Consider the following 15,022-nt stretch of genomic DNA (forward strand, 5'->3'; position numbering starts at 1 on the left):
ACTTAGCCTCCAAGCCGAAGGAACCTCAGAATTGACACACCGTCCACAAGGCCGCGAGCGCCGCTCGAACCCTAGCCGCAACTCCGATTGCCTGCACTGGTGCGGCCCCTACTTCGCCTATTCGGATCGGTCCAATGCTTTGGATCCATGTGCTTCGACCGCCATTCCTGGGGGCTGGGGTTTTAGGGTGTGGGTTTTTGGCGGTTGATTTGGTTGTGTTACCCGATGCAAGGGGCTGCGCTATATGCTTCCGACCAAGAGAGCAGAGGGCGCTGAGGACAGCGGCGACGCGGCGGTGAAGAAGGCGCGGATAGGGGATCCGGTGGCGGAGTGGGGGGGGGGGGGGGGATGGTTGCAGGGGAACTGGACGGCGGCTGCGGCGGCGAGAGCGGGAGCAGTAACGGGAACGGGGTCATGGACATCAATGAGGACCTACACAGCAGGCAGCTCGCCATGTACGAGAGGGAGACGATGCGGCTGCTCTTTGCGTCCAACATGCTCATCTTCGGCCTGAACGGGTTTGGTGCCGATACAGGTGTGCCCCTCCTCCTTTAATTTCTGATGATTTAGACATTTCGTATTTTAGTTAGTCCATTACTATTGTAACGTTGGCGTTGGCGCTGGCGCTACTGTTGCAGTTATTTTGCTGCTCTTATATATTTGTTGGCAACATGAAATCTGTGATTACTTTGCTCTATCCCATGGTGTGCAATGCAATTCTGCAGACAGACTAAGTTGCTGTATTGAGAAATATTTTTTTTGGATAGTCATGTGATGTCTAATTTGTCTACCAAGCAAACGGAGTGAAAGGCTTAAATTGCTGACATATTCTACTATGATTGCCAAATCTTGTACTTCCTTTGAGTTTCTAGTGGAATATAGAGAGATGTAAATCATGTGTGCCCTTTTCTGATTTTTATGCAAATTTATGGATATTTTTTGTTTAGGCCTTGTCCCTTTATTGTAGGATACACTGTTGGCTACTTTCACTTACTCTGCCTTGCTGATTGTTTTGTAGTCCTATTTTGTAAATTACATTTGTATCTGTTTTGTGATTGCCACTAGAAATTTATGAGAAACCCTGTACACATAGCTGATATGCTACTGGTTTTGCAAACTCTGGCAAGGCAAGTGCTGGACTGCTGGTTGCTTTAGGGCATGTACAATGGGGTGACGTCAGCCTTCTCTTAGCGATGCCACATAAGATAAAATCTGATGTGGAAGAGAGAGAAATGAAGAAAAAACACAAGCTTTCTCTTAATTAAGAGATGATCTCTTCACAAGAATGATAAGGCAAAGATAAAGCAAATTTACCATTGTACTAGATTTCACCTTTTCTTAGCATTTATTTAGTTAATTTTATTCATCTAAACATTAATTCTAAGATAGAACACTAAGAGATAACCCATTGTACAACATGTTTTGTTGTCTTTTCTAATTGATGTGGAATGTCTAAAATAAGACAGTCTTATCAACCATTGTACATGCTAGTGAAATGAGTAGTCCATGGATATTCAGTTACTAGTTTTGACTTATCCATTGATCGGCATTATAGAAAGAAAGAGAAAGCTTCAATTGAAGCTGGCCGCACCGTGGCCCCTATCTGCCGCCATATATTTGCGCTCACGAATCTTGATGCAAACCTTCTGGGAGTAGTCGTCCAGAGCATATGCGTCAGACCATGCCCGACGCACATGGCCCGCTGCTGCCCCGCGCTCATATGGCCGGCGCGCGTCGCCGTGCTTATGGCCGCCGACTCGATGTCGTGCCCCGTGCGCTGCCCGAAGTCTCCGGTGAGAAGGAGATGGATTATGGCGTGAATCTTGATGTAGGGACATGTGGAGGGGGCTAGGAGGTGCAATGCGCTGGGGTTTAGAAAATCCCCTCTCTTATGGAAATCATATTTGTGTGTTGAAATGATCTAGCCGAACATGTATTTTCTGAAGATTTAGGCCATGCTCTCTTACAGTTATTTTTAGAGAGGAATGAGCACCCAACGATTCTGAGGAATCAAACTTGGGAATTTGAGGTGTACGCACTGCATCTCACAACCAAGCTATGTCATAGCGCTAGCAACAGGACACAAACTCATGTGTGGAGTCTGGTTATATTTGTTCCGATACACAGTAGTTGCTCCCTCCGTTTTTACTATACCTGTTGATTTTATTGTACCTTTTGTTTCTTAGTTGCTATACATCGATGAAACTGAAATTTATTTCATTCCCCTGCTCCTACCATTCTTGTAAAGTTGGAGGTTAGGTACCAGATTGAGTACCAAATTTGTGGATTATAAGTTTGGTATAAGTAAATTCTGATAGAATAGTTACTCCTACCATGCTTGTAAAGTTGGAACTTTGGGAGAAGGTTGAGTACCATATTTTGGATTTGAAATTTTGTAAAAGTGCATCCTGATATTCAGTTAGTCCACAAGCAGATACACCTTCAGGAAGTTATATGTAGTTTTTATACTTTGACCAGCAAGATAGGTGGATTGTAATTATCTCCCTTTCTTTCTCCTGCTTTGCCCAGGAAACCAAGTGATGTACGTAGCATTTTTCATGTCTTATTGGGCAAGTATTACCTGACCAATGAGCACGCATCCTAATGCATGCATGGTTCGCTTATTGTTATTAGTATGGTATTAGCATCACTGTATTACCTTATATGCGTATGTGGATTGCATGTTTTTTTAACTAATAAGTATCTTGTATACAACAAAGAATCTTGCTCTGGCGGGTGTTAAATCTGTCACTCTACATGATCTAAAAAATGTCGAAATGTGGGACTTATCAGGCAACTTTTTTCTATCTGAGGATGATATTGGGAAGAACAGGGTTGTTGCTTGCGTTGGAAAACTACAAGAACTTAACAACGTTGTACTTATATCTGCTCTAATAGAAGAATTGACTGAGAAACACCTATCTAAGTTCCGGGTCTGTTAATTGTTTGCTGGTTTATATTTTGTTACTTACTACTAGTCTACTACCATTCTTCAATAATGTAGTAAACAGTCGATGTTGAGAAAATATTTTTAACGGAAGGAATGATATTATATGTTTCTTATATTTCTGAGTTAATTTCTGGTTAGAAAGGTAATAGGCACAATCTTCGCTGACCTTTAGCATAATCTTTTATTTTCATGACCCATATGTTGTACATTTGATGTGAGTATGCTAATGAGTAATTGTAATTCCTAAGTCCAGCGTGCTGCCTCTAATAGGACCAAATCTAATTCTTTCTTAGGGCCTAGTAGAATTCATTTGTTTCACTATACGGTGATATATGGATAGTCTTTCTGTGGTATACCTACTTGATCTTGTGAAGTGGGCTAAATGTGAGCTGTTCAATTCGTAAGCTTGTATGGCTAAAGCTCATCTGAATAACTAAAGCTACTTAGTTGGTGACCATCACACACTAATACACTAGTTGATAATGGTGCCAATTGTTTTGTTGTGGTGTGGTTGGGTTTTATGATAAAATATCAAAATAATTCCCTCTCGACCAACTATTTTAGGATAAATGCTAATCATATTATTTTTCATCTCATTTGCAGGCTGTCGTTTTCACTGACATAAGTCTAGACAAGGTAGTCGAGTTTAATGATTATTGCCGTAGCCACCGGCCTCCAATTTTCTTTATCAAAACAGAAGTCTGCGGTCTTTTTGGTAGTGTGTTTTGTGACTTTGGGCATGAGTTTACTGTTCTTGATGTTAATGGTGAAGACCCTCATATTGGTATAATTGCATCCATCAGCAATGGTTATCCTGCAGTGGTTTCATGTGTTGATGATGAGCGTCTTGAATTCCAAGATGACGATCTTGTTGTTTTCACAGAGGTCCATGGGATGGCAGAACTTAATGATGGCAAGCCTAGGAACATAATAGATGCAGGGCCATTTTCATTTTGCATCGAGGAGGATACACGTAACTTTGGCACTTATGCAAAATGTGGAATTGTTACACAGGTGAAAGAACCAATCATCTTAGAGTTAAAGAGCCTGAGAGAATCTATAAAAGAACCAAGAAATTTCCTTTCGAGTGATTTCGCAAATTCCACCGCTTCACTTTGCATTTCTAGCCTTGGATAAGTTCAGGAAAGAATTTGGGCACTTCCCTGTTGCTGGTTCCGACCAGGATGCTCGAAGATTTGTGGAGTTCACAGCTTCTATTAATGAAGCCACAATTGATTATAAGGAGGATGGACTCGATGAGAAACTGTTGAGGCATTTTGCAAGTGGTTCTAGAGCCGTTCTCAACCCAATGGCCGCGATTTTTGGTGGTATTGTTGGTCAAGAAGTTGTGAAGGCATGTTCTGGGAAATTTCGTCCTCAATACCAGGTGTGTGTCATGAATTGTAAATGGTAATTAATAATCTATTGGGTTTTGTCTGAACTTTTCCTTTTTGTTGTCAGTTCTTCTATTTTTGACTCTTTAGAATCTCTGCCAACCTATCCACTGGACCCGAAAGATTTGAAGCCAATTAATAGCCGCTATGATGCTCAGATTTTTGTGTTTGGTTCTAAGCTTCAGAAGAAGTTGCGAGACGCCAATGTTTTTGTTGTATGGTTTGGTGCTCTTGGATGTGAATTCTTGAAAACCCTTGCTTTAATGGGGGTATCTTGTGGCCTTAAAGGAAAACTAACTGTAACGGACGATGATGTCCTTGAGAAAAGCAACTTGAGCCGACAATTTCTGTTTCGTGATTGGAATATGAGTAAATTGCACAAAATCACATACCTAGCGGCTCTCGTAACAAAAACCCACAAACCCAAAAACTTTTAACTGATACCCACAAGTTCAACACTAATGAGTAAAAAAAAAACCCTGAAAACACAGATTTCGTCGAGTTAATGATTTGGTCCCACGTGTCATCCTCACGAGCCTGATTTTTAGATCAATACAAGGAATGAAAACGGCTTGAGCTGATGAGCCGAGCCGGCTTTGCACGATTTAAAAAAAACACGCACCTGATGAATCAACAATTCTCAAATCAATGAATCAGATCATCAAATCACAGATCTCCTCTCAAAAACACCAAATCCGTGATCGACAAATCTCAAGATGAATAAAAAAAATCAAAGCTGATTGACGAGGAAAAAAAAAGGCTGCTCATCCATGGCGGCCGCCGCTGCAAGAACTCCAGTAGCCGCCGCCGTTGCAGCCCTCCAGGCGCTGCCGCAGGCCCGTTGCCGCTGCAGACGCCGCCGCTGCAACCCTCTTGGCGCCGCCGCTCGGGGGGCAAGGTCGGGTCGCGGCCGGGGGAGCCCAGATCTGGCGGGGTAGCGGCCGGGGAGCCCGGATCCGGCGTTGTCGTGGCCGGGGAAGGAGGGAGGCGGACGAGCGGAAGCCGATGCCATGGACAGGCTGGCCGCGACGCTGCACTTCTTGTCGTGGGACGCTGGTCCGGCTGGCCGCGATGCAGCGCGCGCCGGATGGCGGCTAGTCGGAGCGGAGCCCAACGTCGCCGCTGGAGGACCCCAAGGCGCTGCTGCTCCGGTCGCTGCGCTCGCCGCGGACCTGGGAATCGGTGCCCGTGGGCCTCGTCCTCGTCGTGGAGTCCGCGCTTGTGCCTCAAATCTCACTGCTGCTCCACACGTCCAAGGGCTGCGGAGGCCGGGGGCACTCGCAGTCGGAGCTGGGGAAGAAGCAACGGGAGTGAGCGAGGCAGAGAATGGAGGGAGAGAGGAACGAGCCAGCTCGTCCATGTACGTCCTAGGAGAGTGGGCTCGAGCGGCCAGGAACGAGCTGTGAGGTAAATAACTGGCTCCTGTGTATGACACATGGGCCGTAACCGGTCAGTTTCGGGTTTTGTATTATTCACCAGTCTTTAAGTCGTATCAGTTAAAAAGAATCTAAATTCGTGGTTTTTTGTTACAAGAACCGGTGCGTATGGGTTTTTCTGTAATTTACTCTTGAAATATTGGACAGGCTAAATCTAGGGTAGCTGCCGCAGCTGCTAGTGCTATCAACTCTAGCTTGCATATTGATGCTCTTCAGAATCGTGCCCGTCCAGATACTGAGCATGTGTTCAATGATGCATTATGGGAACGTCTTGATGTTGTCATCAACGCACTTGATAATGTGGATGCTAGGATGTACATGGACATGCGATGTCTGTACTTCCAGAAACCACTCTTGGAATCTGGAACGTTGGGTGCAAAATGTAATACGCAAATGGTAATTCCTCACCTTACTGAAAACTATGGGGCTTCACGAGATCCTCCCGAGAAACAGGCACCAATGTGCACAGTCCATTCTTTTCCGCACAATATTGACCATTGTCTAACATGGGCCCGCTCAGAATTTGAGGGTCTGCTAGAGAAAACTCCAAATGAAATGAACTCATTTTTGTCCAAGCCTGCTGAATATGTTGCTGCTATGAGAAAGGCAGGTGATGCTCAAGCCAGGGAATTTCTTGAGCGGGCACGTGAATGCCTTGACAAGGAGCGATGTGATAGATTTGAAGATTGTATAACCTGGGCAAGACTGAAGTATGTTTTTCTTTTAATCTTCTCCATGCCCCTTTTTGAGTGAATTCCATTTTTTTTATTTCCTTTCACTTTCTTTTCATGTTGCTATTTAAGGTTAAAATGGTTTCACTTTGATTCTATCGTCCAGCAAATAGGACGCTGTGTTTTGCCTTCGAGATAGCATGTAATAACGTCTTTTATTCTTTTGTCAGGTTTGAAGATTACTTCTCTAATCATGTGAAGCAACTAACATTCATATTTCCTGAAGATGCTGCCACTAGCACTGGTGCTCCTTTCTGGTCTGCCCCTAAGCGTTTCCCTCACCCAGTGCAATTCTCAGCTGTTGATTCATCTCATGTTCAATTTATACTGGTTGCTTCCATATTGAGAGCGGTGTCATTTGGGATCCCCGTACCTGACTGGGCAAAGAATATGGGTAATCTGGCTGATGCAGCAAGTAAGGTTGCAGTACCTGAATTTGAGCCAAAGAGTGGGGTTAAGATTGAGACAGACGAGAAGGCTGCCAACCTCTCCAGTGCCTCAGTTGATGATGCTGTTGTTATCGAAGACCTTTTAACCAAGCTGGAAGCATGTGCGAAGAAATTACCTCCAGGATTCCAAATGAAACCTATTCAGTTTGAGAAGGTTAGCCTCTTTTCTTCTGCTTCTTTTTGAAGTGTTGAGGTTAAGGATTCCTTTTTGTTTCACACTAGAGGCATCAAATTAACCATGCATGTGGGCTATCGTGCCAACTAACAAATTAATTATGTTTCTATCAATACTAAAAGAATTGCGGGCATGGGCTCAGATTCGATAGACAAAAGCATTAACAGGGACTGTGTCGTGCGATGACACTGCTTTCAACCATGAATTGAGTTATAGAAATATTTTTTTTGACCGAAAACTGTATGAGAGCCTCCGACAATATATATATAGAGAGAGAGATGGATTTGATACGCTTATCCTCCTCGGTGCCCACCATCGGTACCGTCCATTGCATTGGGATTATAACTTTTATTCCCTTTTTAGTTCTTTCTATAATTCCAAGAGGAATGCTAGTTTATTCATCCTTTTACACACGTATGACAACTTTATGGCAAGGTTCAAAATGTTTCTCTTTCTAGCATGTTGATGTATTTGAGGCGCGTACAAAATTCAAAAACATTGCTTGTTTCGTCTGGGCCATGGACCACTAGGCCTAGGCCTCGAATTTGATGGCACATGGGTGGCCCATTTAGGAATGAGGCAGGGGCTGAAGCGGAAAGGGCAGGGAAATTTTTTGGCTAGAATGGTAGTCCATGTGCATGTTGTGTGAGTGTGCAGTGGTATGTTTTTTTTAAGAAAAAATGGTTCACGTGCCAGCAAAAGAAATCTTACATGCAAGTTTGACCATTGGATATTTCAATGCATCCTTATTGTTTAGTGATATTTCCATGCAACTGCTTGCTTCTCTTGCCCACGACATTTCATTAAATTCATGGATGGTCAACTCAAAGCATTTCAAAATACTCGTACTTTTTTTGGTACGTAGGACCAATAAGTCGGTACTTTTGACAAACATGCTTCCGGTGCCTAGGGTCAAAATACTAGTACCTACCTATAATTCTTTGATGCCTAGAGATTTTAAAACCAAGTAAACATGTCGGCACTACTGATCCAACAAATCGGTCCTCTGATGAACATGCTTCTGGTGCTCCGATTTATTTAGTCGGTACCTCAATAAAATCATTTGGATTATTTGTTCGGTAAGAGTAAATTAAATGACCCATGACATAATTAAAACGTTTGTATTAATTAATGAGTAAAATCTTGATACAAATCTCCGGTGCCCCGATTTCATCTAATCGGTACCTTGATAAAATATGTGATCGGCACCTCAATCAAATTATTTAGATTAATTCATGGTTCGAATAGAAGTCTTTGGTACGAGTTAACATAAAAGCTTAAGCATGTCATACTTCTGCCTCTCAATACACACAACTATTTCAGTGTTCTGTTACCTAATAGGCATGACAAGCATCCACGCTATTACCCAATAGGCATGTCAATGCTTCCACTTCTATTGTCCAATAGACATTTCAAAGCATCTACCTTTTAAATGTGAATCAAAGAGATGCTGTTACATTTTGATATCTGACAATCTCATAATATAACAAAGTGCCTTCAAGTAACAACTCGCAGCATTTCTTCGTTGCGGCCAGGAATCAAGCACAAACACAAATCCCAGTCTAAGTATTTTGGACAAATAAATTCACCCAGCTCCGCCGGCGTGCTCTTTGCGTCGAGCTCGACCACATGCAGCTTCAGCAGCGGCAGCACACGAACAGCGGCGGCAACAAACACGGCCTCCATCGCCATGGTGACATTTTTGCTTCCTCTTTCTTCTTACCTTTCATCCCAGTCCATGTTGCTGCCATTACTCTTTACCTCCACGAGAACAAGGCGTCCAGTGCTAGAGCATTAAGACGAAAATGGTTAAGAGTTAAGACAGAAACATTTCTCCCCAGAAAATTGAAGTAAACGAACAGACATATGGTGGCCTCGCTTCAGGGGAGCAAATCAGCAAACACATGGACTGCATAATAACCAACCAGGTGGCGGATGTACACCATCGAAATCGACCTAATTGTCAAAAAAAGAGAGGCAAATGCAAGAAGAACAGCACAATCCATAGAAGGTCGGCGGAGCGCCAATGCCAGAGCTCCCGGAGGCAGACGAACAGATATGTTGCCATCAAGGGCCGAAGGCAGAGGAGGTCTCCTCAGCGGCGCCGGCGCGCGGCGAAGACCTGGAGGCGCCCGAGGTCTCCTAGGCCAGAACCTCGTGCTCCTGGAGGAAGATGGGGAGCGCCGAGCGCCGTGGCTGCTGCTGTTCTTGAGCACGAGCTGCTGTGGTTGAGCTCCAGCTCGTCGTCCCGGTGATGGTTGTTGAGGCGGAAGCGAGAATTAGGTCGGCGATCTCGTGCATCTAGGGCCGGCCAGGTATCGTTGTGGGCCTGGTTGGGTTTAAAACTGTTTTTTGATTTTTGGCTTATAAGCCACAAAAACATCTAAATAGTTGGTTTTGACTTTGACTTTTTGCTTATACCATCATCTAACAATATATCAAGTCAAATGTCAAAAGCCAAAACCGAAAGAACATAATTTGGTGCTTTTGTGGCTTATAAGCCAAAAATTAAAAAGCAGTTTTAAGACCAACCAAACAGGACCTAAATATCAAGAGTTGGTACGGGATACAAATACAACACGTAGAAAAACTACATCTATATGTACACATACTATGTTTATCAATTGCAACTTCGAACAGCCATGGCCACAGGCCTTGTGTGCCTTGAGCTTTACAAGGTTCTGTCTGGTGGCCACACAGTCGAAGACTATCGCAATACATTTGCTAACCTTGCAATACCGATGTTCTCCATGGCCGAACCTGTTCCGCCCAAGGTGATCAAGCATCAAGACATGAGATGGACCGTGTGGGACCGATGGTCTATCCAGGGCAACATCACTGTTGCAGAACTACTAAAATGGTTAAGCGACAAGGGTCTGAGTGCTTACAGTGTTTCTTGCGGGACATCGCTGTTGTAAAATACCATGTTCACGAGGCACAAGGATCGACTGAACAGGAAGATGGTGGATGTCGCCCAGGAGGTGGCTAAGGTGGATGTTCCAGCATACAGGAGGCATTTTGATGTTGTTGTGGCTTGCGAGGATGATGACGGGAACGACATTGACATTCCTCTTATCTCCATTTACTTCCGGTAGGTGCGGTCGTTCATGTAAAAATATACGATGAATGTGCAAAGAATTCTTGCGGAAAGAGAGAATTGAAACATTCCTAAGCTCCTCCTTAGTTCCTTCTCTATATGCATTGGTCATTTTGTGTGGGTGTTTCTGCTCTCGATCCTGCGTGTTGGCAGGGACAGGGACTGCTCTGTTGTTGCATACGAACTATTTGCAGGTGTGCAAAGCTATCTCTTGGATGTTCTGATGAATGTATCCGCTTGTTAATCTAGAGTAGTACTGGAGTTGGAGCTTAGATCCATGACAATCTCATTCTTTCAACAACAAAAAAGGTCGTTTACTCACCTCACTGTAATCATCAGCTTCAGTTCGCACGGTTACTCCAGTAGTCCAGTTTGCGTTCATGGAATCCCCGGAGTTAGGTATCATGTCACTGTGATTGGGTTAAGCTGCAGAGTTCATTGCTGCATTTATTTTGTCGATATGGCCGGGTGCGGGCAACTCAACAAACCACCATCTCTTGGCTCCCGGCACATGCGTTGCAGGAGCCAGGGAGTGCACGCGCAACCGTCCGTTTACTTGGGTCTCACTCGATCATCAATTCATCACAGATGCACGAGTAATGATCGTACGCACGCATACATGCTAGTACATCACATGATACGAACATGGTGGCCCGTGTCTTCTACTCTAAGTCAGCGGTGCAGCATCGTGGAACCAAATATCCTAGTAGTAGTTATCATCGAAAAAAAATTCCTAGTCGGTAGGTAGCGGCGCCTGCGGGAAAGCCGATATCTTTATGCGAGAGCTGATCATTGCCTTCCGTATCTGTGCACGATCATAATTTAGAGCAAGAATAATAGGCGGCCTATAAGATAGCCGTAAGAATTAAAATATTATTTTGATATTTAGTTGGAGAAAAGAGAGCAGGAGAGAGAAGAAAAGTGGGCTGTTAACTTAGTAGCCAGCTGCAACACGTGCTTCTAGCACCTTGTGAGACTGTAATGTGTGACTGTTATTAATAAAATAGTGTTTTTTATAGCCAAGTTATTATACATGCTAACTATTATACTACTTAAAAAGACACGGCAATACTTACAGCATCAGCCTATAGCTATTAATCTTTAATCTTGCCGAGCTCCCGAACTAAAGAAATTGGCGGGCGAGTTTGTCTCCAGCGCCGTAAAGTAAACTAACATGCTACCCCATGACTACTAGATTCGTCGGTCAATAATCAGATCCAGTACTCATGGACCAGGTCATGGACTAACTAATTAGTCCCTAAAATTAATTACCGCAGCGTCTGTCATCTCTGGCAGTACTAGGAGGCTGAGATTGTTACCAATTCTGCATTTACCTTTTCTGACAATCAGCCATCCGAGAGAGATTAAGAACTCTCCCACTGAAGATCGGATGCAACAATATTTGTACATGGTAAAGTTTCTCGCGAAAGAACACAATCGAGCGCGGATCTTGTGTTCAGTTCAGAGACCGTGCAGGGCACACAATCAAGCGGATCGACAGAGAGAGTTGGCTCCTCAATGGCTGGAAATACCGTTTCTATTAGGCCCCTTTTGATTCTAAGGAATTTCAAAGTATTTTGGGAAGATTTCGAATCCGCAGGAATTTTTCCTACCTGGTTTGTTTGATTCAAATGATTACAAATCATAGTAAATTTTTCTGAGGATTCATTTCTACTAGGTTTTGTAGGAAAAAATTCCATCCAATCCAACCTCATTGTAAGAATCTTATGTTTTTTTTGCACAATCAAATATCATATAATTTCTGTAGTATTAAAGATGACATGCCACTTTAATCCTGTATTTTTTCTATTCCTGGGTTTTAAAAATCATGAAAATCATGTGAATCAAACAGGCTGGAAATTGGAAATCCACTTCTGTGCGTCCCTATCGGCGTCACTTTTGTTGTCGCTGTAGCCTGTAGTACCTCCCAAACGTAACACGACGACGAACCGGCACTGATCACGATGACTAGGTCTTTTCGGATCTATACTCCTTTACTGGACTTCTGGATCTAAAAGAAGAAGGGAAGCTTAGCGAAGAAAACTCGACCTTGCAGTCATGCAGTGAAGTGCAGCAAATAGTACAACACAGCAGCTGATCGGGGGAGCCGGTCTTTTCGGATCCGACGGATAAGAACCGTCCCAACTCCCAAGAGTCAGCTGCTTTCGGATCTCATTCCTGCAGTGCCAATATTGCTAGATCGACCGGCCCCAGCGGCCATGCAGGGGCGCGAGCAGTTATCCATGTCCTAGGGAGCGTTTGTTTATCTTGTGCCCATGGTTGACTGTGAATTGTTTTTTTTCTTTACGGGGTTGACTGTGCATTGTTTCTGTCGAAACATTTAAGCAGAACCAGTAGTGTGGTTACTGGTCGCGGTCTAGCCGGTGAGGTGTCTCGCCTATTTTTGTGGTCCGGGATTTATGACGATAGCGGCGTCTCCTTCTCTTCTTTTCACGTGATGTGCACAAGCACGTGTTCCATCTTCCATGCGACCGCTCATCTCGATCGCTTGGAACGCGAAACTCTCCCAATACGACTTCACTCCGCTCAGGCTTCAGGAACTCGCTCTGCTTCGCTTATACTGTAGTTTTTGTCTTATACAGAAATCCATCTTTTCTTTGTAACGACATCGTCTTATACTGTAGTTTTTGTCCAGATATTACCATTCAATTCGCAACCTCGCTTTGATATAATGATATCACTAATCAACATTGCATAGTCCCGTCGAGATCAGACACCACTAATCAACCTTGCTTTGCAATCTCGTGTCATAACCCATCAGCTTTGCCTACTCTATTGTTGCTACCAGCGGTGCCGTTATATATTAGGTTTAGGTTATAAGTGTAGACTCCAATACGTAACCTACCGTAAGTATAATCTAAATCCAACTCTAACCTATACACGTACTGGTAAAAAGTCCCGTGCGTTGTTACGGAAGAAAAGAAATTAAAAAACATACTAGCTTAAGTTTTCAAAAATGGTGTCTTTTGTAGGTAGCTACGTATTGAGAGCAACTCTAGCAGTTACCGAAATTTCTGATCGAAAAAACGTTAATTCAGTCTACCGAAAACGCCTTTTCCGATATAATTTCATATTTTATAATTTTTAGCCCATATGAAAATTATGTTAGCCCCGACGAGATGCTGCTCTCCCTTCGCTTCATCACGCATCTCTGCGATGCCATGCCACATATATTGGGCCTGTTTCAACCATGATTTTTAAGGAAAATCAAGGATCCAGCACATCATCGATTAATCATATGATCAAGTCCAATCGGATCAAAAAATAGATTCATGAAAATGGTAAAACCAAAATCATATACGGAGGGAAATTACATCAATGGAATTTTCAGAGCAGATCCATGTCCTAATTAAATTTAGAAAGCATGGTCTGCATGTACCATCAATTAGGCCAAAGATTTCAGCAAAAATAAAGAAAAAAATAGAGAAAACCGTCGGTAGTAGCAGCGCCAAAACACCCGCTCGGGAGCAGCTGCTGCAGCGGCGTCGCTGGAGGAAGGCGCCCGCACTACCGCCATGCCCATCTCTGCACCCGCGCATCAGATCCGCAGCCGAGGCGCGCCAACGACCAGCTAAGGAGGCGCCCGACCGACCCGCCGAGGAGCGGGCGCCGCGGAGGATCTTGACGACGCAGGCCGGACAGACGCCGGACGAAGGAGTGGCACTGTTGTCTTCCCCACGTGGATCCTCGTCACTGGGATCTGGCCGTTAACGGGACCCGGGCGCTCCGCAACTGGCAGCGTGTCGTCCTACGCCTCCACCTAGTCGTCGAACGCCGCCCGGCCTCTCCCGATCTTCTGCAGCACTGCCGATGCGCCTCCGTCTTCAGACAGCAGCGCCGCCGCCGAGCTCCACCTACCTCGCTCGCAGCTCGCCCCGCCTCTGCCAAAACACACCGTCGATCTCCTCACAGACTACAGCCAGTCGTCCAGATAGATGAAGAGGGAAGGGGGCAGGGGCTCGGCGTCCTTGGTCCAGATCGGGAGCACCGGAGGAGCGAAGAGGGCAGGGGGCGCTGGGCCGCCAGATGCCTAGATCGAGTCTCCTTGGGACTCGGGAGGAGGAGACGGGGCAGGGGATGAGGAGACAGGAGTGGTCGTGCGGGCCAGATCGGTAGTAGAGAGACCGGAGTAGGACTGGCGATGAAGGGAGGAGTGGGACTTCGTGGAGGCGGCAGATCGAGCGGTGCGAAGAAGAAGAGTTCGGGGAGGATGGATCGAGGGGATAGGTGCGAGAGGGAGAGGGGACAGGGGTCGGGCCACGTGCCCGCGTGAGAGGGTCGTGCGGAAAGTATTGAGGACGTAAGGCGGTGGTTAGAATAAAAAAACGCTTCAGGATTAAAAGTGGTGACAGCGGTGGCAAATTCGTAATTTTGGTGAAGCGACGTACGACTGCGACCGTACCATCACCACCAACTTCAATTTAATATATTGGTATAGATATATTCAACCATTTGGAAAAAAAAACCATTTGGAATTGTTAACTTTTCAGAAAACAATCTCGACAACATCAACATATAGTTATGCATTTTTCCTTTACAAAAAATTGAAAAAAAAGAAGGGTTCACAGACATTGTTTGAGGAGGCAGGTGATAGGCAGCATTGGTGTAAAACAAATAAGACTATGCATTGCATTATTTATCCGAAGTTACAAAGAAGAATGAAGTGGACAAAAATAATTTTATATACATATATATTAAGATTCCATATGTTTCATATTAGTTTTATATGCAGCAGTTTAGAGACAAAATAAGCTAAATAGACAAAATAT

The 15,022-nt window shown here is 44.4% G+C and overlaps 1 pseudogene; it reads left to right on the plus strand.

Moving 5' to 3' along the window:
* Window positions 1-244: 244 nt before the first annotated feature.
* On the plus strand, window positions 245-10,536 carry LOC100838058 (annotated as a pseudogene).
* Window positions 10,537-15,022: the final 4,486 nt, after the last annotated feature.

Source organism: Brachypodium distachyon, chromosome 1, assembly GCF_000005505.3.
Source record: "Brachypodium distachyon strain Bd21 chromosome 1, Brachypodium_distachyon_v3.0, whole genome shotgun sequence".
Taxonomy (NCBI): Eukaryota; Viridiplantae; Streptophyta; class Magnoliopsida; order Poales; family Poaceae; genus Brachypodium; species Brachypodium distachyon.